The sequence below is a fragment of the Saimiri boliviensis genome, chromosome 4 (genome assembly GCF_048565385.1).
Source record: "Saimiri boliviensis isolate mSaiBol1 chromosome 4, mSaiBol1.pri, whole genome shotgun sequence".
NCBI classification, from domain to species: Eukaryota; Metazoa; Chordata; class Mammalia; order Primates; family Cebidae; genus Saimiri; species Saimiri boliviensis.
In genome coordinates, this window is record NC_133452.1 from 154,574,782 (window position 1) to 154,601,213 (window position 26,432).

The following is a 26,432-nucleotide window of genomic DNA, read 5'->3' on the forward strand; positions in this document are numbered from 1 at the left end:
TTTTCTTTTTTAGCTTTAGTTCTATTTCTATTTTCCAGCTGGGATCGTGGCTACTGCTTTCTACTTCTCAGCATCCTCCTTTCTACTGCTACACCCTCCTAGGAACCTAGGCCACCAGTGAGGGGCCCAAACTCAGCCGGACCCAATCCCCGCTTATCCCTCTCAGCTGTGGTCAGCTGGACACCTGGGCACCCATGAAGAAGCCACTCAGCCCTTGCCTGAAAGAAGACAACGTATCAGCAGCCCACATCTCAACCTTCTTGACTAATAAGCATGCTTACCATGTGTTGAATTTAACCAGCCAGCACCAAACCAGCAGACTTTCTGTTACACAGAAAGAAGTAAACAGCATGAAAAAGGTCCCTTATTAGGTGGGCTTGAGGCGCTGGTATCAGGACTATTTTTGTGTATTCTATCATTAGGTCAGGCTGACATCCAAATCTTAAAAATTTAATAAGAGAAAGAACGCATAAACGCGTACAGGCTTTACATGGAAGGTTAAGTGCACTGGCAGCCTACTAAAATAGAAAGTTAAATACAGCAATGAGATTTTGAAATTTCCCCTTGCAATAAAAAAGAAGGGGCCTTCATAGGAACACAAGCCAGGCTTGCTGAAAAAGCAGTCTTTGTTCCTTAAAAAAAAGACTGCAGTTCACTACTTATGGAGGACTTAAATTTTCTGAAATATTGGACCATCACTGACCCGTGTACATGGTTATGAGGCTTCCATTCCAATAGCACTCTCAGGGAGAACCAGCAGTTTAAAGAAAGCAAATTAGGGTCTCAGTAATAAGATGACTGAGAACATAAACTATTATTCATCTATCTTTTAAACACTTAAATAATTTTCGTGTTGCCTCACTTGCCAGAGTAAATGAGTTATAAAAACCTCTGCTTTCTCATAAAAGCCTCCACATGCCCAAGGAATGGTGACTGATGTTACAATAAACAGCACGTGCCCCATTTCCTCCCATAAGGAATAATCCGCTTTTTGCGATTCTCCTTTTCACTTCATCTGGAGGACAATCTCTTCCCTCCTAGAGGAGAGGCCTAGGCTGAGAGCATCATGGTTTTGGCAGGGAACTCAGAAAATCTTGGCATCGGGGTTTACTCTAAGCTGAGTTAAACAGGAATGCAAGATCATTGGAAGCCCTAGAAAAATAGAAAATATTTCTAGGGTAGCACGGAAGTTTGGCCTTTTCGCTGGTGATTTGTTTCCATTTGTTCACGTGCTATGACTCATCATTTGGGTGACATCGAGCAGGCAGCACCGTTTCAAGTTCATCATTTTATTAAGCAATGAGTCAAATGAAGCGAGTGTTTTAAGGGAAATGGTCACTTTCTAATGATTTTTCTCTAGTATGATTTTATTTAATACTTTTCCATAAGCAAAGCTGATGTCCTCTCTGACCTCTGCCTTTTAACATTTCCAGAAGATAAGACATTCTGATGGAGATCAGGCCACAAGACAGTAGTTCAGAAAAGGATAATTTTTACTTTTTCTCCTCACTCCATATTTAATAGTGGCCAGGATATTGAAATTCTCTGGAAAACACAGAACCCATTTACATGATGAATTCAATAATATATTATAATGTCTTATTCAGAAGCATTAGGAGAATTGATGAGTTAATGTTGGTAAATCACTTTGCAATTCCCAGGTCAAAGATGGGAAACGAACATTATCATTATTTGTTTCACTGGAGGCTCACTGACGAAACGTGGTCTAGGGAGCCTAATTAGGACACAAAAGCTTATGTCTTTGTAGCAAGAGGGGAAAACATTTTTTCAGTACTGCCTTTTACTTAGTTCTCTTCTAAGCTAAGGGAGTAAAGGGCATGTCAATGATTATTGATAACATCATTCAACTCCATGTAATAAGTTGACACCAGTGAAATAAACCAATGGATGCAGGGATGTGTGTATAGATGGTTGGATGGATGGATGAATGGACAGATGGATAGATGGACAGACAAATGGCCAGTGACCAAAATACATATACTCCTCCAGGTTATATATTAAGGCTGCTTTTTTAGAACACTGTCTTTCTTACCCAAATTATCGCTGTAAAGGCAGATCATCATGCTTTAAGCCTCAGAATATGATGGATTTCAATTACTGCAGCATATCTGTGAGATTTTTAGTTAGGTACTTTCAATATGGATTTGTCCAATTTTTTCATTAATGTAAACCTTTTTGGTTTAATACCTGTTGCTATTCCTACCCTTCTTGGCCAAACTCATAAAATAAAGATTTTCTAATATATGGGATTTAGAAATTCTCTGTACTATAGAAGGTATTTGAAGTTAATGAATAAATAAAAGGATAAACAGATGGGTAAAAGGCATCACCCAATCACAGCAGTGTAATAATGTCCAAAGGAATCCTGAAAGATTCCTCAGGCCTCCAGGAAAAATTGACCTTTGACTGTGCCAGGCAAGTATTTTTCTTAGCAAACATTTATGAGCCAGGGGCTCAATCACTATATTAGTGTTTAAGGAATTTTACTGTATAGAAGCTCTTCCTTTTACTGAAGTCTCCAAAGCCAAATTTATAATTATTATGTATGCCTGAATAAAAGCTAAGGTAAGGTAAGGTAATTTTTCTTCAAAGACAGCCCTCAGAAAAGCCTAAGTACCCTTAAAATTTTTTTTTCCTGAGATGGAATCTCGCCCCATAGGCTGGAGTGCAGTGGCGTGATCTCGGCTCACAGCAACCTCCGCCTCCTGGGTTCAAGTAATTCTTCTGCCTCAGCCTCCCAAGTAGCTGGGATTACAGGTGTGTGCCACCACGTCCAGCTAATTTTTGTATTTTTAGTAGAGCTGGGGTTTCACTATGTTGGCCAGGCTGGTCTCGAACTCCTGACCTCATGATTTGCCTGCCTTGGCCCCCAAAGTGCTGGGATTACAGTCATGAGCCACTGTGTCTGGCCAATTGAGTTCTTATAAAGTTTATCATTTTACGTATCGGTCTCTTAAATAAAGTAGTCTTTACGGAAGACACAGTACCTTAAAACTACCTTGATAAATGCGAGTTTGGCATGTTTATATGTTTATAACAGCCACCTAACAGAACTGTTTTTTCTTTTTTAAGAAAAGAAAACAAATTCAACTAGTAATTATTCTTGGAAGTATGAGTTTCCTAGTTGTAAGCACTGGATGTCACTATAAATAAAAAAGCATTTTAAAGATTACTTTAGAAAGCAATACAGTAAGTGGTTCAGTTGCAGAGTTCATGAAAATACACTCACAGGAAGAATGAAGAAAAGCATCTCTTAATAATATGGTTTAGGATTCTGTTACAATAATGGTCCCCAACATATGATGCCTCCCTGCAGCCATGCTCACATTAACTGCGGGCTTGGGTATGTGTCTTGTTTTGGCCAATGGGGTCTTAACGAATGCAACCAATGAATATAGGAATGGGCCCTTGTGGCTTGGGATAAAATTTCTGGTAATAGCATCAAACACAGACTAGATGAACGTCACGATGATGTGCCGTGGAAAACGATATTACATGACCCACAAAGTGGTTCGAGAGATGAGGAAGATGCTGATGTTGCAGATAAAGGTTGTAAGTAAAATTCTTTCATATAATAAGAAAGTGGAAGAAAGCAGTTTGTCTAAATTAATGTATATATTATTTCAAATGTCTGTGAGATTAAATAATTTAAGTACAAATCTGATGGTTTAATAGAAATCTCAAAGTCCTTAAATGCTTATGGCCAAAAAATTCATTGGAAGCATAAAGGAGAGCATGAATGTGAACTTCTGTAGTATAACGCAGGCGCAGACCTCTTGAGCTGCAGACCTGAAGACTCAACTCTCCATCTGAAATACCCCTAAAAAAAGTGTCTCGGCCGGGCGCGGTGGCTCAAGCCTGTAATCCCAGCACTTTGGGAGGCCGAGGCGGGTGGATCACGAGGTCGAGAGATCGAGACCAACCTGGTCAACATGGTGAAACCCCGTCTCTACTAAAAAAAATACAAAAAATTAGCTGGGCATGGTGGTGCGTGCCTATAATCCCAGCTACTCAGGAGGCTGAGGCAGGAGAATTGGCCTGAACCCAGGAGGCGGAGGTTGCGGTGAGCCGAGATCGCGCCATTGCACTCCAGCCTGGGTAACAAGAGCGAAACTCCGTCTCAAAAAAAAAAAAAAAAAAAAAAAAAAGTGTCTCAAACCTCTAACCTATTAGGATGGCTACTATCCAAAAAAAAAAAAAAAATGTTTTAACCAGAAAATAACAATTGGTGAGGATGTGGAGAAATCGGAACCTTTGTACACTGTTGGTAGAAACGCAAAGCAGTGCAGCCACCGTGGGAAACGATCCAGCAGTTCTTAAAAAAATTAAAAATAGGGCCAGGTGTGGTGGCTCATGCCTGTAATCTCAGCACTTTGGGAGGCTGAGGCTGGCAGATCACTAGGTCAAGAGATCGAGACCATCCTGGCCAACATAGTGAAACCCCATCTCTACTAAAAATACAAAAATTAGCGGGGCATGGTGGCACACACCCATAGTCACAGCTACTCAGGAGGCTGAGGGAGGAGAATCGCTTGAACCTGGGAGGCGGAGGTTGTGGTGAGCTGACATCGCACCACTGCACTCCAGCTTGGTGACAGAGTGAGACCCTATCTCAAAAAAAAAAATTTTTTTTTAATTAAAAATAGAATTGCCATATGATCCATTTCTGGGTATGTACTCAAAAGAACTAAAAGGAGAACCTCAAATCTGTACACTCACGTTCATAGCGGCATCATTCACAGTAACCAAAAGGTGGAAACAAACCAGGTGTTTATGGACAGGTGAGTGAATAAACAAAATGTGATATATACAAGAATAATAATCAGCCTTGGCCGGGCGCGGTGGCTCAAGCCTGTAATCCCAGCACTTTGGGAGGCCGAGGCGGGTGGATCACAAGGTCAAGAGATCGAGACCATCCTGGTCAACATGGTGAAACCCCGTCTCCACTAAAAAAATACAAAAAATTAGCTGGGCATGGTGGCACATGCCTGTAATCCCAGCTACTCAGGAGGCTGAGGCAGGAGAATTGCCTGAACCCAGGAGGTGGAGGTTGCGGTGAGCCGAGATCGCGCCATTGCACTCCAGCCTGGGTAACAAGAGCGAAACTCCGTCTCAAAAAAATAAAAAATAAAAAAAAATAATAATCAGCCTTAAAAAAGGAAATTCTGACACATGTTACAACATGGATGATCTTGAGGACATTATGCGAAACAAAAAGTCACTAAAGGACAAGCTCTGTGTGATTCTACTTACATATATGAGTTCCCTAGAGTAGTCAAATTCAGAGACAGAGTAGAATGGTGATCGCCAGGAGGGAGGGGAAAGAGGAAATGGGGAATTTATTGTTTAATGGGTACAGAGTTTCGCAACATGCTAACAGCTGAGACTAGATGCACTAACAATGAGAATATCCTGGATACCACCGGGCTGTATCTTGAACCCAGCTACGTCTCTCTGATGCCACTGCCACCATTCAAGCCCAAACCACTATCATTTTTCCATCATGCCAACTACAGGTTTCTCACCTGGCCTCCCTGTTTTTCTTCCCATCCTTTTAATGTCAGATAGTAAAAAGTGTCACGAAAATAGCAAGGCAGAGTAAGAAGACGGGCACACCATTTGAGATAGGACGGACAACGAAGGCCTCTGGGAAGTGACATCTGTGCATTCATTCGGGTCATTTTCCCATTTACAAGCATACGATGCTCATTCGGACTGTCTTATTCATGGTAATTCTGTAGCCATTCAGGAATGAAACCCTGACAGCACCTGGACGCCTTCTGATACTTCTCTCTCCGCATCGCGTCTGTTCCCTACGTTCCCCCCTGCTAAGAGTAATCGTGCTATCTGTCCTATCACTCCTTCTCTTGGAATGGGCTGTCACCCCCAACTCCCATCTATCCTACACACACATGCCAGATGAATCTTTCTAAACTGCAGTTTCAATCTTCTTTCTCGTTTCAAAATCCCTTGTCGCTGGTTCCTCTTTGCTTCCTGAATTAAGTCCAGAGTTTCCATCCCAGACTGTCTGACAGTCTACAATATGGCTTCCACTTACCTTCCCAACTGTTCTCTCCCCACTTTCCCCAACACAGGCATACGGGCAGCCCCCTGTTCCCAAAACGTACTCTTCACTTTCCAGAATCTGTGTCTCTGATCTCAATGGCCCTCGTACACCTCCCCCTCCACCATCCCTGTTGCAAACTAAACTCCCAGTCCCAAATCACCTTCCCTGTGGAAATTGGCCTGATCTTCCCAATCAGAAGTGATCACTTCTATCTTTAATCCTCTGAAGCATGTTTTTACTTTTATTACACAGTTTATCACCTTCTGTCTTAAGCCATATTTATTTGTATACTTTTCCTAGTCTCTTTTCAGATCATAGGATTTTGGAAAATCGAATACTGCTTCTGTCTCTGCACCACCTAGCAACTTATTCCTCAAACTGTGGTCCTGGGGCCAGCAGCATCTCAGGCCCTGTCTCAGATCAACAGGATCAGAACCTGCATTTTAACAACATTCCCAGGGGATTCTGACATACGTGATCAAGCTCACAGCAGCCAGTCATCTCATACTTGATTGGTTGAACTGACTAGAAAAACAACGTATGAGAAACCAAATAACTTACATAACTCGTTCAAAGATCATTGTATGTGAATAATGCTTTAACTGTATAAAACTAGGGCCAGACACAGTGGCTCATACCTAGCACTGTGGGAGGCCTGGGTGGGAGACTCACTTGAGACCAGCCAGAGGAACATAGTGAAACCCCATCTCTACCAAAAATACAGAAATTAGCTGTACAGTGGCACACACCTGTAGTCCCAAGCTACTTGGGAGGCTGAGGCGGGAGGATTGCTTGAGCCCCAGGAGGTGGAGGCTGCAGTGAGCTCTAAGTGCACCACTGCACTCCAGCCTGGGTGACAGAGTGAGGCCCTGGCTCAAAAAATAAATAAATAAGTAAATAAATAAATAGAAATAAAAATACAGTAAAGCTATACAGAAAGCAGATTAACCTTACCAACCTTCTGAGGGAGGAAAACAAATGTCATCTTGGCCAACCAAGCAGATCTAGGAAAATCTTGTCTTTTTGTAAAGCTTGTCTATTTATGGGTGGGAAGTCAGCAGAAAACCTGCTTGCCAGTAGTATACTTCCCCACTTTAATGAAATCGGTTGGCTGTGAAAATATGTGCATCAAAGTTTTAAAGAGTTTTCTGTCACATCCAGTAGACTTATAATACAGGCTGGTACAGATGGAAGATTTATCCTCATTTGATGTAGCAATAGCATTACGTTCTTTGAACTGTAACAAAGCTTTTGATTTTTTTTTTCCCCACGTGGTAGACGAACCTTAGTAAGAAGACACAGACTTGATATGACACATACACAACTACTGTAAAGTGGGTGCTTAATCCAGGTAGGGATAGGAAGGGGTGGAAGCTGGGGAAGTCCTGCTGAGAGGGCACCTTGCTAGCCACTAGAGGGGATTACCATGTGAATAAAATCATCCTGATGTCCATGATGCAAACGGTAGACAGCACGCGGGAATTAACGGGGCTACCGCTTCACTCTTACTTTCCCCTTATAAACAGCCAGAGAGCTGACAGCTGCAAAGATGTGGAAGTATATCTAAACTCTTTTGTGTTTTAGCACAATAGACCTTTAAGGGAATAAACTTGAGCCACGCTAGATGCAGGACTAGGATTGACATACATTTCTTCAGGGTGCCCGATTTCCATTCTTCAGAGGTCCACAACCTTCCAAACAGCGCAGGTCCGTTCTCCTTCAGAATCAATCTAGCAACGAGTCCGAAACTTCCAAAAACTTCTCACACCTGTCATCCTAGCACTTTTTTTGTTTTTGAGATGGAGTCTCACTCTGTTGGAGTGCAGTGGCGTGATCTCTGCTGACTGCAACCTCCGCCTCCCAGGTTCAAGTGATTCTCCTGCCTCAGCCTCCCAAGTAGCTGGGACTACAGGCATGTGCCACCGCGCCCGGCTAATTTTTGTATTTTTTAGTAGAGATGGGGTTTCACCATGTTGACCAGGATGGTCTCAATCTCTTGACCTCGTGATCTGCCCGTCTTGGCTTCCCAAAGTGCTGGGATTATAAGTGTGAGCCACCGCACCTGGCCAATCCTAGCACTCTGAGAAGCCAAGAAGAGAGGATCGCTTGAGCCCAGGAATTCAAAGAGCACCCATGTCTCCAAAATTTCCAAAAACTGTTTAGCAGCCTGCTTGCTAAAAATTCAAATTGATAATCTATCCATTGCCAAAGGATATTTCCTTCAGGAAGCAAGAGGAAGCTAAGTGAGGCTGGGGAAGACTGAAGAAAACAGTCCTCGGTTACGAGGAGAATGAGAGCGAAGTGACTGATGGTCAGTCCCAGGCCACCGCACTGCAACCAGGTGATCTTCCAGGTAGCTTGGCTTCCTTCTGCACCTAAGCTCATGACGGCAAGACTCTAACCTCACCTCTTCAGCCCCCATCTTTCTCCTCAAATGGTCCCCCTAGTCTTTGTACATATGCAGGGGTTTAATTACCAGGCAGGACACCCTGAGGCAGCCAGGTGTTAGTTGGCAAGAGAACACACAAAGGCCTCTCCCTCGATTCAGCATCAGGGCGATAAAGATATTATTACCCTCAAAGGCAGCTCCTCAGAAGCTGTGCCACCACGGCAGAAATTAAAGGTTTACCACATAATTTTCATACACAGTTCTCCTTCCTCAGAAAGCACCATTTGTTTGAGTATCCGTAAATAACTCCTACAGAAGACACAATTTGCTCTAATGTTTTGGAGCTATGGAATTTATTATGATCACAGAACCAGGAAATAACTAGATGTGAAAACAGGAACGTCTCAAATCACCCCTCCGCTCTAAGAAGAGGAACGCGTTTCAAATTAAAAGCAAAGTCGCTGCTGTGTTTACTGTTCTCAATTAGGGGCCTGCACTTCTAGGACAAATGTCACCATAGTTAGTTTTTCGAATACTAAATAAAAACAACAGCATTTCCAAGATCTAAGCCTAAGCATTTATAAAAGATGCTTTCTTTTAAAGATAGAGACAACTTTAGAATACGGGCCCTTTTTTTTCCTCCCAATTGGTTAAAAAGTGAAGAAAAATAGAATAGGCTGAGCAAAAGATACAGCAGGCCCTGTAGTCTGCTTTTTCAAAAAGCTGCGCCCACAGATTCTCAGACACCAACAGCAACAAACAGCCATTCCGTCCCTCCCGCAGGTCAGGGTGAGAAGCGACGCCATGAGCTACAGTAAGGGCGGAATGTACATTACAAGAGAGACGCAGAGTGGCTCAGACCCTCCGCCTGCCATCACCATCACCTCCCAACCGGAAATGACAAGAGGCACTTTCTAGGAATTTGTTGGTGGCTACGATCATGTGTCCTTCTTGCACTCACGTTTCTTTTGACCAGATATTATCGAGTAAGCTGTGGTTCAGTGACCCCTGGGAATTGCCATTGAAACAGAAGGATTTCTAAGTAAATTATCTGTTCAGTATCTGTTCTCACAGTGCAAGCACATTTCAAAAGTTCAGCCAACAGCTAGGAAAATGTTTGGGGCATGCAGAATGCCTTCTACACCAACAGAACTGATCTCACATCTGAATTTTTCAGCTTATGAGAAGACATATTAAAAACCCAGCAACATGTTTCTCTTCATTAAACAGCGAATGTCCTTTCAAACAAAATCCGACAGGGCAGAGATTACTGTTTGTGCTAATGGAAAGTGATCAAAGCCCCAAGATTCTTCGGTTAGCTGACTCTGAAGCCTGTTCCTGCTTGAGTGGCTACACAAAGTATATCAAAAGAATATAGATATCGGCCAGGCGCGGTGGCTCAAGCCTGTAATCCCAGCACTTTGGGAGGCTGAGGTGGGTGGATCACGAGGTCCAGAGATCAAGACCATCCTGGTGAACATGGTGAAACCCCATCTCTACTAAAAATACAAAAAATTAGCTGGGCATGGTGGCACGTGCCTGTAATCCCAGCTACTCAGGAGGCTGAGGCAGGAGAATTGCTTGAACCCAGGAGGCGGAGGTTGCGGTGAGCCGAGATCGCGCCATTGCATTCCAGCCTGGGTAACAAGAGCGAAACTCCGTCTCAAACAAACAAACAAACAAACAAAAACAAAAACAAACAAAAAAAAGAATATAGATATCACTGGAGATTCGAAATGTTTAAAGTGTCTAGGACTAGCAAGAAAATATGCTTGCAACTATAGGAAACGGGGAACAGAACATTACCGTTGACTTCCACCTTTTCCCCATAACACAATACATTACACTCCATAAATAGCTTAGCCTGTCTGTTTAAATATGCACCTCCCCCGGAAAAGATAGAGGCTTCCGATCATCTTGCTATTTGAAAGGAATCTTACTCACAAATCAATCTATCAGGCCATGGTGATATTATGGGGACGTGAGACGGACTGAAATGATCAAGAACGCCACGTGTCTTCCAAGCCAAGTGGGGTCCTACGCCTTGCTGGTTTGAAGTGGGAGAACCGCCATCAAGAGCAGCAACTCAGGTGTCTGTCATTACAGTAAGCAGAAGGTTCTGACCAGCAAGGTTAGCCCCGGGTGCCGGAGGGAGGGAGACAGTGACTTCAAAGCTTTCCCATTCTGTCATACTTCCTGCACCTCTGCCCAGAGGTGGCTGCTTCACAGACCCATGCATGCAGAAAGTGGACAAGAAACGCAGGATGTCAGGAATTCTCTTCTCCACCAAGAGCATCTTTCCAGTTCTAGCCTAAATGCAGGGGAAAAAGATTTGGGGCTGAGGCACCCCTGAATCCCAGGGAGCTCAGGAGCTCACTCTGATTCCTTGGAGCTGAAGAGCCGCTGCGTGCGAGCTTCACACAGCAGTAGCTTCTCTCATTAGACTCTCTTCTACCACTAGAGCCAGGCAGCTATGAAAAGTAACAGGACCAGCCAGTCCCAGAAAGAAAAACGGGAGCGCAACACATCCCTCCTCTCTCCCATCCAACAGCCTTCTTCCTCCTTTCTCTCAAACCCAAACTGACACCCTCTTGTTGGATCAAAAAGGCCAAGATCGCAGTGTGCAGCGGCCTTGTGGAGCTAAAAAACAAAAACAAAAAACAAACCAAAAAAACCCCATCAGCTTGCAAAAATTTGACCAACCGGCAAGACATTACCCCTCACGTCCCAGAGCCACAGGGAGGCTGCGTCTGATTGCAAGCCACACCAGCAGGAGAGGGACAGCTCTCACGGCTGGACGGTGAGCCCGCTGTTAACAACAGCTAGACTCAGCAACCACACATTCCGTTTTACTTTCTCACCCACATTTAAACCATTTTATCTCCACTAGAGGGCCAGGATGGAGATGAAATTTCAGCCTGACAGTTTTGTTGTTGATTTAAGATTTGATCCTAAACCCTGGGGAGAGAGGGAGAGAGGGAGAGCTCGAAGGGAGGAAGGGATGTGGGGATAAGGGAACACTCAGATGCTCAAAGTGGGCATGTGTGGCTGCCAGGTTATCCCTGGGTTCTGCCACAGAAGCTCCATCTCATGGGATGACACTGTTATTAAAATAATATCTGCAAAGCGCAACACAGGACACCTTCGGTGGCCACCTGGGCTCGAACACTGGGTTACCTCTGACTCGTTTCCTTTCCTTGTTTCTTATATCCAAACAGGTGCTCAGTTTGGTCAACTCTTTCTTTGTAGTGTCCCCCACATCTGTTCCTTTTTAAGGTTCCCTTTACAGTTCTCAGAACCTTATCTCCTCACGCCTGTAACTGCCTTCCCTTTGGGACCCAGTCTCTGTTTTCTCCACCATCTCACAGGCTGTGGACACAGCCATAAAGCTCATCTCACCAAAACATGGTTGGTCACATCCCCAAGTTGTTGAAAAATCGCCAATGACTGCCAACCCCCAATGCAGGACCCCTCTACAGCACTGCCCATTTACCCTGTGATCACTCTTCCGCCCCCCGCAGCCACCACCCCCAAAGCCCAAACCAACGACAAGCACCAGGTCCCGGGAATCTGTCACTGGCTGGGACCATGGGTCTTTCTTGCGGTCAGGTTTCTCTTCGCCACATAATATACACACAGCAAATGTGGTTGAGGGGTCCCCATTCTTTGATTTGACATATGTGATGTGACCCCCAACACCTTGTCCAAGGCAGCCTCCCCCTTTCTCTCTATGAGCTTCCTATTATCCATGTTGAATCCCACATGAAGTTTCCAACTTATTTTACATGTTCGGTTGTTGTGTTTTGCTCAGAGTATGTGTGGCCCCTGTCTGGAAGCCCCTGTCTCTGATCTGGAGCTGAACTGTGGTCTGTTCACCAGGATCTCAGATGAAAGACAAAAGCATGAGAGAGTTGGATGCAGGAGGGGGCTGGGACAGGACGGTCCATGCATCTGGGATGGAATCAAGGGAGCATCCTGGACAGGTTCACTTTGCCTTAATAAAGCTTCTTAATTTTTAAACAAACATAAGGATCTCCGCCTCATTCAGGAAGAACAAGGTCAGAAAGACAAGATGGGACCAGATAACTTGTGAACTGTGCGTTGAGCTGTGGACTGTCAGACAGCAATATGTCTAAAAGGGAAGGCCAGCGTCTGGCAGACCAGGCCTTTAGTGTGAGTTTAGCCACCTGCTAAATTGAAATTGATTTATCCATGTCCTTTTGATTGTCCAATCACCATAGCTAATTAATATTAACTATTTTTCTTCTTTTGAGTCCCACTCTGTTGCCCAGACTGAAGTGCAATGGTGCGATCTTGGCTCACTGCAACCTCCGCATCTGGGTTCAAGTGATTCTCCTACCTCAGCCTCCTAAGTAGCTGGGATTATAGGCATCTGCCACCAAGCCTGGCTAATTTTTGTATTTTTAGTAGAGACAGGGTTTCACCATGTTGGTCTGGCTCCTGACCTCGTGATCTGCCTGCCTCAGCTTCCCAAAGTGCTGGGATTACGGGCATGAGCTACCGTGCCTGGACTCTGTTGTTGTTTTTATTAACGGTCTTTTAATTTTAGCAAATATTTTTGGGCCAGATTGGATTGTTCCAAGCCTGGGTCTTGGGGTCTGCCAGGTACATTACAGCTACAACACTATCAGGAGCAAGTCACGATGCATTTTTATGCTCATTCTTGCTTTTACCCTACACATTCATCAAGCACCTACTGTGTGATATGTGAGATGACTAGGATGATGTGAGTTATATAAAAGGCTAAAAGCCATGCTTAGACATAGCAGGTGACAAGTGTCCCTTCTAGGTCAAAGCTTGGAAGCATTTAATTACTGGCGCAATTTTCCAATTTTTCTTTCTTCCAGTGATCATGAAAGAGGCCCCTAGATGGCTGGATTAAAAGATCAAAGCACACTGCATCATGGGGTTCTGCATGGAGGACAGCTGTCCTGCAGCAACGCCACATCGACACCAGTCACTGATGAATGAGAAATAAAGCTTTATTTTGTTAAGCTACTGAAAGTATAGAGTTGATCGTTTCTGCAACAGAAATTTATCCTATCCTGACTAATACAATAGCTTTTATTTTCTCTATTATTATCATTTGGTAACGAATCATGTCTAACAAGGCCTTGTGACCGGGTTTATATTACTGCCCTCAATATCTTTTAATTTCCTTAATGTCACCTTTACTCCCTCCTTGCCTCTTAATGAGACAAGAGCCTCCTGAAGACAGTGACCTTGGCTTGTACTTCCAGAACTTACCTTTTCACCCTCCAACTCAGATTTTCCTTCCTCACTCACCATTTCCCCCAAAATTTAACGGTGAGCCTTGCAAGCGGTAGCTGTTTAACTCATAACTGATGACTTGATATTTTCCCACTCGGAAATAATTCCCAATATGCAATGACAATTATTCATTTGCATTAACCAATACCACTAGGCAGGCACAGGTAATCAGAAATTAAGTGCAATGGCTACAGGAAGGCATTAGCTATTCAGCTGTGGGTTTATTTTAGCCATGGCCTTGATTCTATGTCCACCATGGCTAATCATTTCTTACTTGTGTTGATCCTAATATCTTTAGGTCTATTTAATGATTTTGGTCTGGGCTTCTAAAATCCTCACTCAGTCATGTGTTCCTTCATACAAATACAGTAGTCAGTTTCTGAGAGGCAGCAGAGAATAAAGGCTATGGAGTCAGACTAGCTGTGAGATGGGGGGCCAGCCACTTCACCTCTTCATGTCTGCAGTTCCCTCACCCACAAAATGAGAGTTTAAAACGCGTCTTGTAAGGTTGTTGTGAGAATTCCGTAAGGTAATAAATGCAAGATGCATAGAAAGTTATTTTAAATTTTAAGATGAAGCAGTACTGGGCATATTCTAAGTGCTTAGAACGCTCATATTATCATATACTGAGCACCTACTATATATGGCAGATATTAGAGGGACGAGAATGAATAACAGGTTGCCCCGTTCTTCAGGCATTTGCTATTTAGTAAGGGTAATAGGTAAGCAAATAGGTGAAGTATTACGGGGCCAGAGAGAGAGAGAACACAAGTACACACAAATACATATGCACAAAAGCACACAGGTATACACACACGCAAAGATGTACACACACGCACACTCACATACACGAGAGTACACACATGCATGCGTGCCAACTACTGCCAACTGATAAGTTACACCCAGAGCAAGAAGGGACAGCGACGGCTGAACTGGCTCCTACGGGCTTGCCAGACAAGACAGGACACAGGGATGTCCGGGTAACTAAACAGTGTGAGCAGAGGCATGAAACAACGTCTATTCATTTATTCGTTCAACAAATATTGATAAAATACCTCCTATGTGCTTGGCACAGTTTTAAATACTGAGATACATGCCTGTCATGAGATTGACAAGGGCTCCTGCTTTCACTGAGCTAACATTCTAACAGAGGAGACTCACAATAAACCAGCAGTCACATGCAGAAACCCAAGCCCTAGGAAGAAAACACAGCAGGTAAGAAGGCTTGAGGGACCTGGGGGCGGGTGGGCCTGACCGGGTGCAGGGAGCAGAAATGTGGCCAGAGCAGGAAGGAAACACCACGCCCCTCCCCAGCTCTCTATGGGGGAGGATTTCCCTTAAGGCCCTCTGACCTGTTGCTCCAACCTCTTCTTCCCCAAGGGTGTGGAATGAGCAACCTGGCTAGGGCTAAAGCCACTGCAGCCTACGCCCCTCTCCTTGGATGGGGTTAATCTATAAAACTTGGAGCCGGATTAGCAGGGATTTGGGCCTTTTTCTCCTTCCCTGTTCACACAGACAGGTGCCTGTAGACTCAGAACTTCGCTGCAGGTGGAGTGCAACCAAACTGAGACTGGGGAACAGGCAGGTGGCAAGTTAGCTCACTGCCCTTGGCCACAGAGCTGCGTTCCGGCCCCCATCGGCCTCAGCACTCTTGTCTTATTTCCCAGGGGGCTCAGAACTTGGGATGGGAAGAGAACTCTTGTAAGATAAAAGTTTTCATAAGATAAAAACCTTCCCTCCCTGAAACAGACCTCAAAACCAAATTAGGAATCACTGTCCTAAACTATCAAACCTAACCTATCTGTCATCTTAATGAAAAAATCCCTCAAATCTCTTACTTAATTGTCCAAAAATATTGCTAGACTGAGAAGCCTGGTCCCAAAGACAAATTCAATACAGCGAGTACTGGGAGCGTGGCGGGGAAAAGGATTAGTTTGGCACCAGTAGAAATCCTCGGGGTATATGCTGTGGTCATCAGCCTGGAAGAGGAAGATGAGGAAATGTGAAGTCTTTAGCTGTTCTTACCTTATGACTTTATATCTACGTGTTTTAAAAACCACATTAGGAAAATAATTTCTTGAATTTATCTTTTCTCTGAAGAACTGAACAACATCTTCAATATATTTACACACATGCCTCACAAATTCCTTGGGAGATAGAGTGAGAATATAATGTTGCCATGAACGATTATTGATGTCATGGTTACTATCCATGAAGCTCAGTTCTGAGCATTAGAGACTTTTTTTTTTTTAAAGAAGATAAAGAGGATACATGGTTCCTAGCCTTGAAGGGCTTAGCCTCTACCTAGAAACCCACTCAGGCCCCCAAAGCAATATATATGTATCAAAAAAAAAAAAAAAAGAAAAAAAAGAAAAATACAAGAGCAGTGTCTAATGAATGGCAAAGATTTTTTTAAATGCTTCAGGAGTTCAGAGGGAAAAAAAAAAAGCCTCTGTTGAAATTAAGAGTTCTTACAATGCATTCATCAAGGATTATATAGATGAGAAAACACTAGAGAAATGTGAAACCTCCAAACCACACATCAGCAGAGAATCAACAGTTAGAAACTGCCTGTCCAGTAAGAGCTCCCAGAAGATGAGAAATGGGTGTTGCATTTCTTTGTGCAGTCCTGCGGGGCCTGGCCTGGCAGGCTCCACGGGGAGGTGTCCCCTCAATGTGCAGCATATTAAAGCAGCACTGTGTTTCCCTGGATTTCACACAGCTCCATGTCACTACCCACACATTTCAGCCTGGAGCAGCTGACCACAGTGCCCAGGAAGCACCCTCCCCACCAGGCCCTTTTGACAGAGCCTCTGTGCCGCAGGCAAGATGGAAAGCACAGACTCTCCACCTCCTTTCAATTGCTCAGGCAGGGAAGGGCTGCCAGCCCTGCTGACCCATTCAGAGGCCTGTGGAAGGTTCCTACAGGCATTGCCTTCTCTCTCATCAAGTTTCAAGCTGGACCGGGACGGGAGGCAAGTGTCAATAGCAGGGGTAAACAGTAGCAATTACGAAGACCACATTCTCCGCATATCACACGCCCCAGGAAGGGAAAGGCAAGAGAGGATAAGGTGGGAAACGAAAGAGGGTATCAGGGCTGCCCTCATCCTGCCCAGGATACACTGGCTGTCACAGTCATTCTATGTTTTCTGGCTGCACAGTCATGTTGCTATGGAACCAGTGCATGTCACTGCCACCTGGCCTCGAGCAAATACAATCGCAGTGCTGGCAAGAGCATTTCCCTGGATTTTCCTTAAAGAGATACCACTGATGGTGAGTGCTGTTTGAGCTTAGAAACAACAGCAGCATTGTTCCCAAGACACAGCCTCACTGCATACTATGAAACCAAACCCAGAAATTCATGTTTTACAAGGTGTATGTTCACGTGGGGACCAGCTTCTGAGCTTATTTATTTATTTATTTTTGAGACAGAGGTTCATTCTTGTTGCCCAGCCTGGAGTGCAATGGCGCGATCTCGGCTCACCGCAACCTCTGCCTCCTGGGTTCAAGCAATTCTCCTGCCTCCGCCTCCCGAGTAACTGGGATTACAGGCACGCATCACCACACCTGGCTCATTTTTTGTTCTTTTAGCAGATACAGTGTTTCTCAATGTTGGTCATGATGGCCTCGAACTCCTGACCTCAGGTGATCTGCCCGCCTTGGCCTCCCAGTGTTGGGATTACAGGTGTGAGCCACTGCGCCCAGCCTCTGAGCTGCTTTTTAGGAAAAAATACTCATGGCTTCTATCTATGTTTAGTTTTTTCTTATTTGGGAACAGCAAATGGCTTGTAATATTTTGCATAATAATTTAATGTCCTCTTGAACGTCAACATGAACTGCTCATGACCTCATCAGGAAACCAAAGTAGCCACAAGCGGTCTCCACGGGCTCAGACAGTCCTTCTTTCATCCATTTCATCCTTCAGATCCTTCTCTACCAGTTTATTCTATACCCAAACGATCCTATGATGTAGGCTTGGAAATGGACATTTCTTCACTTTCCGGAGGCCCTTAAATGCTCCCTTCTTTTAGTCTAACTAATCTCTTGATTCTACAGAGAACTGTAGGTTCCCCAGACAGCAACAGGTGTCAGTGAGCCACAGTGTACCGTGGTGTGCTCTGAGAATAAACCTTTTGGACTTTTCTCATGAGACAGGGAAATGGACACATTCATACTTCTGATGAATGCACACTCGTGTAGACCCAGGTCTGCGGACAGGAGAGATCAGTACTAGGATAATTCAGCAGATGATCCCTCACGAATCAGCAATCCGTGTTCTACACTCCATTCAGTACATTCGTAGAAACCAATTTTATGTCTGTGTCTGATCCAGTTCCTTAATAATAACTCTAGTTAGGGAAAAAGAAAAAGTGATTACGTTGACAAGTTGGATAAAATCATAAACACAAGCTCTTAAAGCCACGCTTTGACCACTCCCTAGGTGAGATGAAATGTTTTGGAAATAAGTGCACTTAGCTCACCAACCTTTGAAATGGACACAGTTCAAAGCAAGATTTTGCCTAGGACACACACATCCACACACACACACACACACACAAAGTCTACCTTCTGGGATTCTGAGAATCATGTTCTTACCTTCTCTCCATCTTATCACACAATTGCACTCTTATACCAACATAACTTTAAAAGAAAAGAATAAATGTTTCTCAACAGGCTCAGTGACTGCAGGTCAAATTTGTACTTCAGTATAGGAACTCTGTTAGCTGTTCTTCCACAGGTGCAGGCAGCAGTGAGTCAAGTGTGTGGGTCTGCGGCTGGACCGCACACACCTGCGGGTGCACTGTGACTTGTGGCTGCAGAGCAGACGTACCATCAAGTCTCAGCCCGTGACAATGTGGTGTTGCAGATGCAGTGGCTCAGAAAGTACGCAAAGGAAAATAAGCTTTCTCAGATGACATCCACAACAGAAGCTTTCTGGGCACACTCGCTCTGCCAGCTTCTTTACTTAGTAGCCAACGATGATTATGAGAAAGTCAAAAAGTTGATCAACATCACTCCTGACCACTGCCTTAGGGGTGATCATTATTAGTGTACCAAGACCACATTAAGTTGAACTACCTATAACTCTATACCCTCAGAAAGAATCTGCAGATTCCAGCTGGATGCAGTGTAATCGAGCACTTCGGGAAGCTGAGGTGGGCGGATCACCTGAGGTCAGGAGTTTGAGACCAGCTTGGCCAACATAGTGAAACCCTGTCTCTACTAAAAACACAACAACGTTTAACCAGGCACAGCGGCAAGAGCCTGTAATCCCAGCTACTTGGGAAGCTGAGGCAGGAGAACTGCTGGTACCCAGGAGGTGGAGGTTACAGTGAGCAGAGACTGGGCCACTGCACTCCAGCTTGGGCAACAAGAGTGAAACTTTGTCTAAAAAAAAAAAAAAAAAAAAAAAAAAAAAAGATCTGCAGATTCCAAAACCAGCCTTGTACAGGGCAAACATCATGCAGCTAAGAGCCGAACACACCTCTGTCATAATCCTAGCTCTGCTGCTCTCCACGAAGCCCCACAAAGGTGATGTGGTGATGTGAAGAGCTTTTGCCAGACAAGCTCTCAGGTCTCATCTGGTGCTCACATCCTATTATTCTTGGTCATGGTATTCATGAGTCAGCACAGTCACTTAAAGAAACTGGATGGTTCCCCCTTGCCCACAGCTGTATTTCTGTGCACCAGTTGCTGAGGGAAAGAAACTTCCTCTCTGTGAGCTGGACAAGGTAGCGGCAATGATGATGACCTCGCAAGAGGCAAAAGCATGTGAACAGCAAAAAGAAACAGCAGAAAAATCTACGAGGGAAACCAACCTCTCCAAAGGACCCAGTGATGAGGAGAGTCAAATAGGAAAAATACCTTGGTTCCAAGCAGGAGAGAAGTCGAGAATGCATGCTGTCACACATTTTTTCCTGGAGCATCATAGTAACTGGATAACATATTGATGTGGGTAAAAATACAGGAATGATTAAAGGATCACTCACCCTATGAAAACAGCAGGTCGATTTCTTTTCACGAAGAAAACGGTCTAATATCTTTGGAAAACTGGAAGAGAAAAAAAGATTTTTTAAAAGAATTAATAACTTCATTCTCTAAATCAGTGCAAATGAGCAGGCCTAGAGATAAGAAATTCTAGCCCCAGCACTTGGGGGTGCACAATAAACGTCTGAAGAACAATAGATGCGTGATTATTTGGCTGACTATATGAATTTTAAAAGCAGAGCTTTGAACAATCAATACATGGAGAAGAATCACAGGCATGACATCTTATAATGCACAAGAAATCACTTTTTTAGGTGCGTTTTTAAAAATGTCATGTCCTCCATGCCCACCATGATGCTTACTGAAGAAGTCTTTTTATTTTTGTATTTTTTTTTTAAAGTAATGATTTTGTAGAGATGGGGGATCTCACTATGTTGCCCAAGCTGGTCTTGAACTCTGGTCTCAAGCGCTCCTTTCACCTCGGCCTCCTAAAGTGTTGAGATTTGAGCCACTGTACCCAGCCTTGTTTTGTTTTTTGGGGACAGGGTCTTGCTTTGTCACCCAGGTTTGTCGTAGACCCGTGCCCATTTTATAGTTGGAAACCCTGAGGCCCAGGGGACTGAGTCACTTGCTCACCTGCACACAGTTGTGAGTGGCAGAGCTCAGCTCAGACCCTGGGATCCTCCCTCCAAAGTCCCTCTCATGGGGAAATTCAGCGACCGTGGGTGGTCATTGTAGCTCACTGCAGCCTCCAACTCCTACACTCAAGCCATCCTCCAGGACTACAGGCGTGTGCCACCATGCCTGGATTAAAATGTTGTGGTTTTTTTCTTTCTTTTGCAGAGACGGAGTCTTGCTCCATTGCCCAGGCTGTGCAGAAGTCTTAATAAATAACCAAAGTACCTCATTCCTGCACTTCGCTTTTTCCCAAAATGATCCACCCACAGCTCCCCTCCTCACAGTGATCTGTATGTAATTAGGCTCATGCGGGAATGTGGACTTGGCAGAGGGGCGCTGGAGGTCACATATCAGGCTGACTGAGTAATCCCGTGAGGAAGCCACTGTGTCTGAGATACTGACTAACCAAACAAAGCATGGGAAAGAATGAAGATGATGTGAACGCTGGACAGAGGAAGCCTGAAAGACAAAGGAGATAAGACAGCGACGACAGCAGACAATTTAATCTGCACCGCACAAGGAACTAAGTTCAAGATCCAACTCAAAAAGAATTTCTAGATACTATTTTAGAGACACCTTTGCAGGTTTAGGAGAGGCTGGGAGGCAACGCTATTCCAGCTCCTGATGTTCTGCAGGGAAGTTTCACAGGATCCCAGAACCTTTGGGATTCATTCTGCGAGCTGTGGAAGGCCACAGCTTTCCCGCCGTTTTCCTGAGGATGTGGACTGCATGTGGTCACCAGAACAGGATGGCGCTTCCTTAGGATGGCCTACCGGAATGCAGGAAAATTCCCAGACTCAGTTTCTCAGAATCTGAAGGGCGCGGCTCCAAGTCCCGGAGACTCGCAGCCCACAAGTGTTTAACCTGACACTATGCAGTCAGACTATCCTAGGCCAAGTGGGGTTACAAAGACAAAGGTTATGCTCTAATTGAAAAACCCGCCAGAATACCATGCCAACACTGGAAACAGTAGATACTGCAAAACTTCTAGGTACCTTCTTCGTTTTAAAGCAACACTTTATAATCCACTCACACACACTGACCTTTTCATCCTAACGGCAGACGAGATGTCTACAGTATGAATTCTTAAGACCACAAAAACTGATTTCCGAGTCAGATCTCAGTCTGAGCCCCAGCTCAGTCAGAGAGAAGCTGTGTAGTTCCAGTTACTTAAACTCACTGAACACTTTCCTCACGTGCATCATGGCAATAACAATACCAACTTCATAGAATGTTTCTAGTTTTTAGTGCGGCGCTTGGCACGAGGAAGAGAATGAATAAAACAAAAAAGCATTATCAACATTTGGCACAGCATTTTCACATATCTGTAACAATAGAGGAAAGACACAGGAGAGAGACTTTGATGACTTAAAGATTTACCAGAATGTGACTGGGCATGGTGGCTCACTCCTATAATCCCAGCTCTTTGGGAGGCTGAGGCGGGTGGATCACCTGAGGTCAGGAGTTTCAGACCAGCCTGGCCAATATGGTGAAACCTCATCTCTACTAAAGTTATAAAATTAGCCAGGTGTGGTAGTGTGTGCCTGTAATCGCAGCACTCAAGAGATTGAGGCAGGAGAATCGCTTGAATCCAGGAAGCGGAGGTTGCAGTGAGCCAAGATTGCAACCCTGCACTCCAGCCTACGCAACAAGACCGAAACTCAATCTAAAAACAAAATTATCAGAATGTGAGTAGCTGCACCGTATTCCCTTTTCCTCATCCCTCACAAGTAGATGAGACAAGTTACCATATGATCCAGAAATCCTACTGCTGAGTGTATATCTATCTATCTATCTATCTATCTATCTATCTATCTACACACACAAGAGAATGGAAATCAGCATATTGAGGACAAATCTGCACCTCTTATGTTTGTTGCAGCACTGTTTACAACAGCTAAGATTTGGAAGCAACCTAAGTGTGTACCAACAAAGCAACGAAGTGTGTGGTATATACACACAAAGGAATATTACTCAGCCATAAAACAGAATGAGACCGTCATTTGCAACAACATGGACGCAACGGGAGAGACTTACGTTAATGAAAAAAGCCAGGCAGAGAACAACAAACTTAGCATGTTCTCAGTTATTTGTGGGATCTAAAAGTCAAAACTGCTGAACTCATGAACACAGGGAGTATGAGGATGGCTACCAAGGCTGGGAAGGGTAGAACGGGCTGGAGGGGAGGTGGGGATGGATGGTTAATGAGTACCAAAAAGTGGTTAGAGGCTGGGCATGGTGGCTCACACCTGTAATCCCAGCACTTTGGGAGGCCAAGGTGGGCAGACCATGAGGTCAGGAGACGGAGGCCAACATAGTGAAACCTTATCTTTACTAAAAATACAAAAAATTAGCTGGGTGTGGTGGCACATACCTGTAATATCAGCTACTTGGGAGGCTAAGGGAGGAGAATTGCTTGAACCTGGGAGGGGGAGATGGTAGTGAGCCGAGATCGTGCCACTGCACTCCAGCCTAGCAACAGAGCAAGACTCCGTCTCATAATAATAATAATAATAATAATAAAAGTAGTTAGAAAGAATGACTAAGATCTACTGTTTAATAGCACAACAGGGTGACTGTAGTCAATAACTGTACATTTTAAAATAAAGAGTATCATTGGATTGTCTGCAATGTAATGAATAATTGCTTGAGGGGATGGATACTCCATTCTTCATGTGTTTATTTCACATTACATTACTGCATCAAAACATCTCATGTACTCCATACATATACACACCTACTATGGACCTGCAAAAATTTTAAAAATTAAAAAATAAATAAAAATATTACAGGACTATAGAGTCAAAAAAAGTGGAAGAGACAAATGAGAACAAAACAAAACTGTTTATTGTATAATAATTCGATGAATAGAAAAACCCAAGTTATACAAATCTGCAAAATTCTCACTAGTAATCATTATTAACATTCTGGTTAAATGACCCCAGACTCTCTCCTATGCCCAGGCATACAGAGTACATCATACACATACTTATAGAAATAAATCTCTCTCTCTCTCTCTCTCTCTCTATCTATCTATATATACATATAATCTATTTATGATGTACTATGATAGTATTCATAGTATTTTGCTGTCTGATTTTTTGCTTATTAATTATATCAAAAACCTCTTTTAGCATCAGTAGATGCATGGACATCATAATTTTGAGGACTGCAAGAGTACTGCATTGAAGGAATTACCCAACAAATAGGTATTTGTTAAATCTACAGAATCTCCCAAGTGTCCCACATTTATAAGAAATGACTACATATTGTGGTAGCATGTGGTTCTTTTTCTCCCACATTTTTCAAGATTGAGAAAGGCAGCCTGAATAAATATATAAAGTCTTAAAACTGTTTTGGTTTGAGTGGGTGTGGCATAGAAGAACACAAACTAACACATACACCGCAGGGAACAGAACCACACTTTAGAACATTCAGTGGGTATCCAATACATCGAAAAAGGACCCAGTTTTAAAGAAGAGGGACAATGGGCGAATAGAGACATCTAAATCAAGTACCATATCATTAAGTCTGAAGTCAACCAAATGTTCTTATTTTCAGCCCAATCATGGCAGAGTCACTTAATGATACAGAGAAAAGTGAACTGCAAACTGTATGATCTTGAGTGAACCTAGGAATTAAATCACATTATTGGAGTTGAAAACCTAAAAAAAAAAAATCAGGACTTACCATATTTCTTTAGAAGGTATCACAAGTTAAAATGTTTGCTTCATATCAATATTTCTAATTTAAGTTTCTTCTCAAAGAGTATGGTGGGTTTGGTAAGAATATATGTGATGATTTGCTGAAGTCACATGATGCACCTTGCCCTCAATTAAGGGTGCCATAACTCCACAAGCAACCAGTGACACTCCAGGAAAATCCTATATTTGAGGGGAGGCTGGGGAAGTGAGCATATCCCCGCAATGGGCAGAGTGTGTGGAAATCATATTTCCTCCAGCCATGAATGTAGATAACCTTTTTTTTTTTTTTTTTTTTTTGAAATGGAGTCTCGCATTGTTACCCAGGCTGGAGTGCCGTGGCGTGATCTCGGCTCACTGCAATCTCCGCCTCCTGGGTTCAAGCCGTTCTCCTGCCTCAGCCTCTCGAGTAGAAGCTGGGACTACAGGTATGTGCCACCATGCCTAGCTAATTTTTTTTTTTTGTATTTTTAGTAGAGACAGGGTTTCACCATGTTGGCCAGGATGGTGTCGATCTCCTGACCTCATGATCCACCCACCTCAGCCTCCCAAAGTGCTGGGATTACAGGCGTGATACAGTCAACCCTTTCTAAGTATCGAGCGCTGTTCCATGAAGCAGGCAGGAGATGGGGCTGGCAGAGAGCAGTAGAGGGAAAAAGAACACACCATCGCAGCAAAGAAATGCCACGGGACATATATACCAGCTGCAAAATCCTGGCGAGGTCAAAGGTGAAGATGCGAAGCAGAGCAACACAGTCGGATCTGTGAAACCAGAGTCCATAACCAATGGCAGGTGATAGTCCCTTTGCACGCCACCTTACAACAAATGCTCCCTAAATGCTTCATCTCTGGTCCAGCTGATGCGATTTTTAAGGGGAGTGATAATTTGTGGTGGGAGTCATGCTCTTAGAAAAAAAAATGCCTGTTACATTTTTTGCCCTGTAAAATGGAATCAATGTTGGGAAATAAGAACACAGACCTTAAATGTTAGCGCTGGATGGTGTCAGAGAGAGTATTTCTTTGACAATTCACTCTAGGTACTAACTATATCATGGAATATGAACTGAGCTACTTTTAACAAATCTCTTTCCACGGTACAATTCAGGAGCGTGTGAGATGTTTCTGGGTCTAACAGTGAACTTCTCATAGGGACAGAGTTTTTGCTTTGCCCAACTCTCTTGTGGTCACTGCTTTTCCATGAGTGAGCAATAGATGGTTAGGCTGTGTTATATGCTATATAATGTCTTTTTTATACCATCAAGTCTAAATCTGCTGGGCACAGTGGCTCACACCTATAATCCCAGCACTTTGGGAGGCAGAGGCGGGCAGATCACTTGAGATCAGGAGTTCAAGCCCATCCTGGGCAACGGCAAACCTTGCCTCTACTAAAAATACAAAAATTAGCCAGGCCTCCTGGTATATGCCTGTAATCTCAGCTATGTGGGAGCCAAGGCAGGAGAATCTCTTAAACCGGAAGGTGGAGGTTGCAGTGAGCTGAGATCCTGCCATTCCACACTGGGCAACAGAGTGACAGACTCCATCTTAAACAAAACAAAACAAAAGACTAAATTATACATTGCTTTTAAAGGGAGTCATATCCTTTGAAAGTATACATGGGAGGGCCCATAACATATCCTGTATTCCAGATCTACCCATAAAAGCATGTGGTTTAGATTCTAGCATCCAAATCCAACTGTGTATCTCTGGTAAACATGACTTGGCCAGTAAAACTGCTGATACTACAGTTACGTTATCATATATTTTTGGACTACTGACTTTGGGAAATGTCGTCTTGCTGCTATATTGTATCATCCTGAGTAAGCATTAAGTTCCTTAATATCTGCCACAACCACTTGCTGAATGGCTAATTTGTGTGGACACATTTTTATCTATTATCTCTAATGCTGACAAAATCTCTGTAACATAGGTTTTATTAGCCTCATTGTACAGATGAAGAAAACAACACTCAAGAAAAGCAACGTAGTCAAGGGTAAGTGACAAAGATAGATTTGTCTGGGTTTCATGGTGAGAGAGAAAAGACGAGCTCCCTGGCAACATACACGAGAGATTAAAGTCTCAAATACATAAGCATTCCGACAAACAAAAAATCAGCACTTGCAGCTGGGCGCGGTGGCTCATTCCTGTTATCCCAGCACTCTGGGAGGCCAAGGCAGGTGGGTCACCTGAGGTATAGAGTTCGAGACCAGCCTGGCCAACATGGTGAAATCCCATCTCTACTAAAAATACAAAAATTAGTCGGGCATGGTGATGTGCGCTTGAAATCCCAGCTACTGTG

The 26,432-nt window shown here is 43.8% G+C and overlaps 1 protein-coding gene across 2 annotated transcripts in view; it reads right to left on the reverse strand.

The window, feature by feature from the left end:
* Nucleotides 1–26,432, reverse strand: part of LOC101038016 (uncharacterized) — a 443,760-nt gene that overhangs the window by 174,779 nt on the left and 242,549 nt on the right. For both annotated transcript variants that reach the window (XR_012517451.1, XM_074398477.1), the window contains exon 6: nt 19,760–19,820. The gene's annotated coding sequence lies outside the window, so the exon portion shown is untranslated. The remainder of the gene's footprint in view (nt 1–19,759; nt 19,821–26,432) is intronic.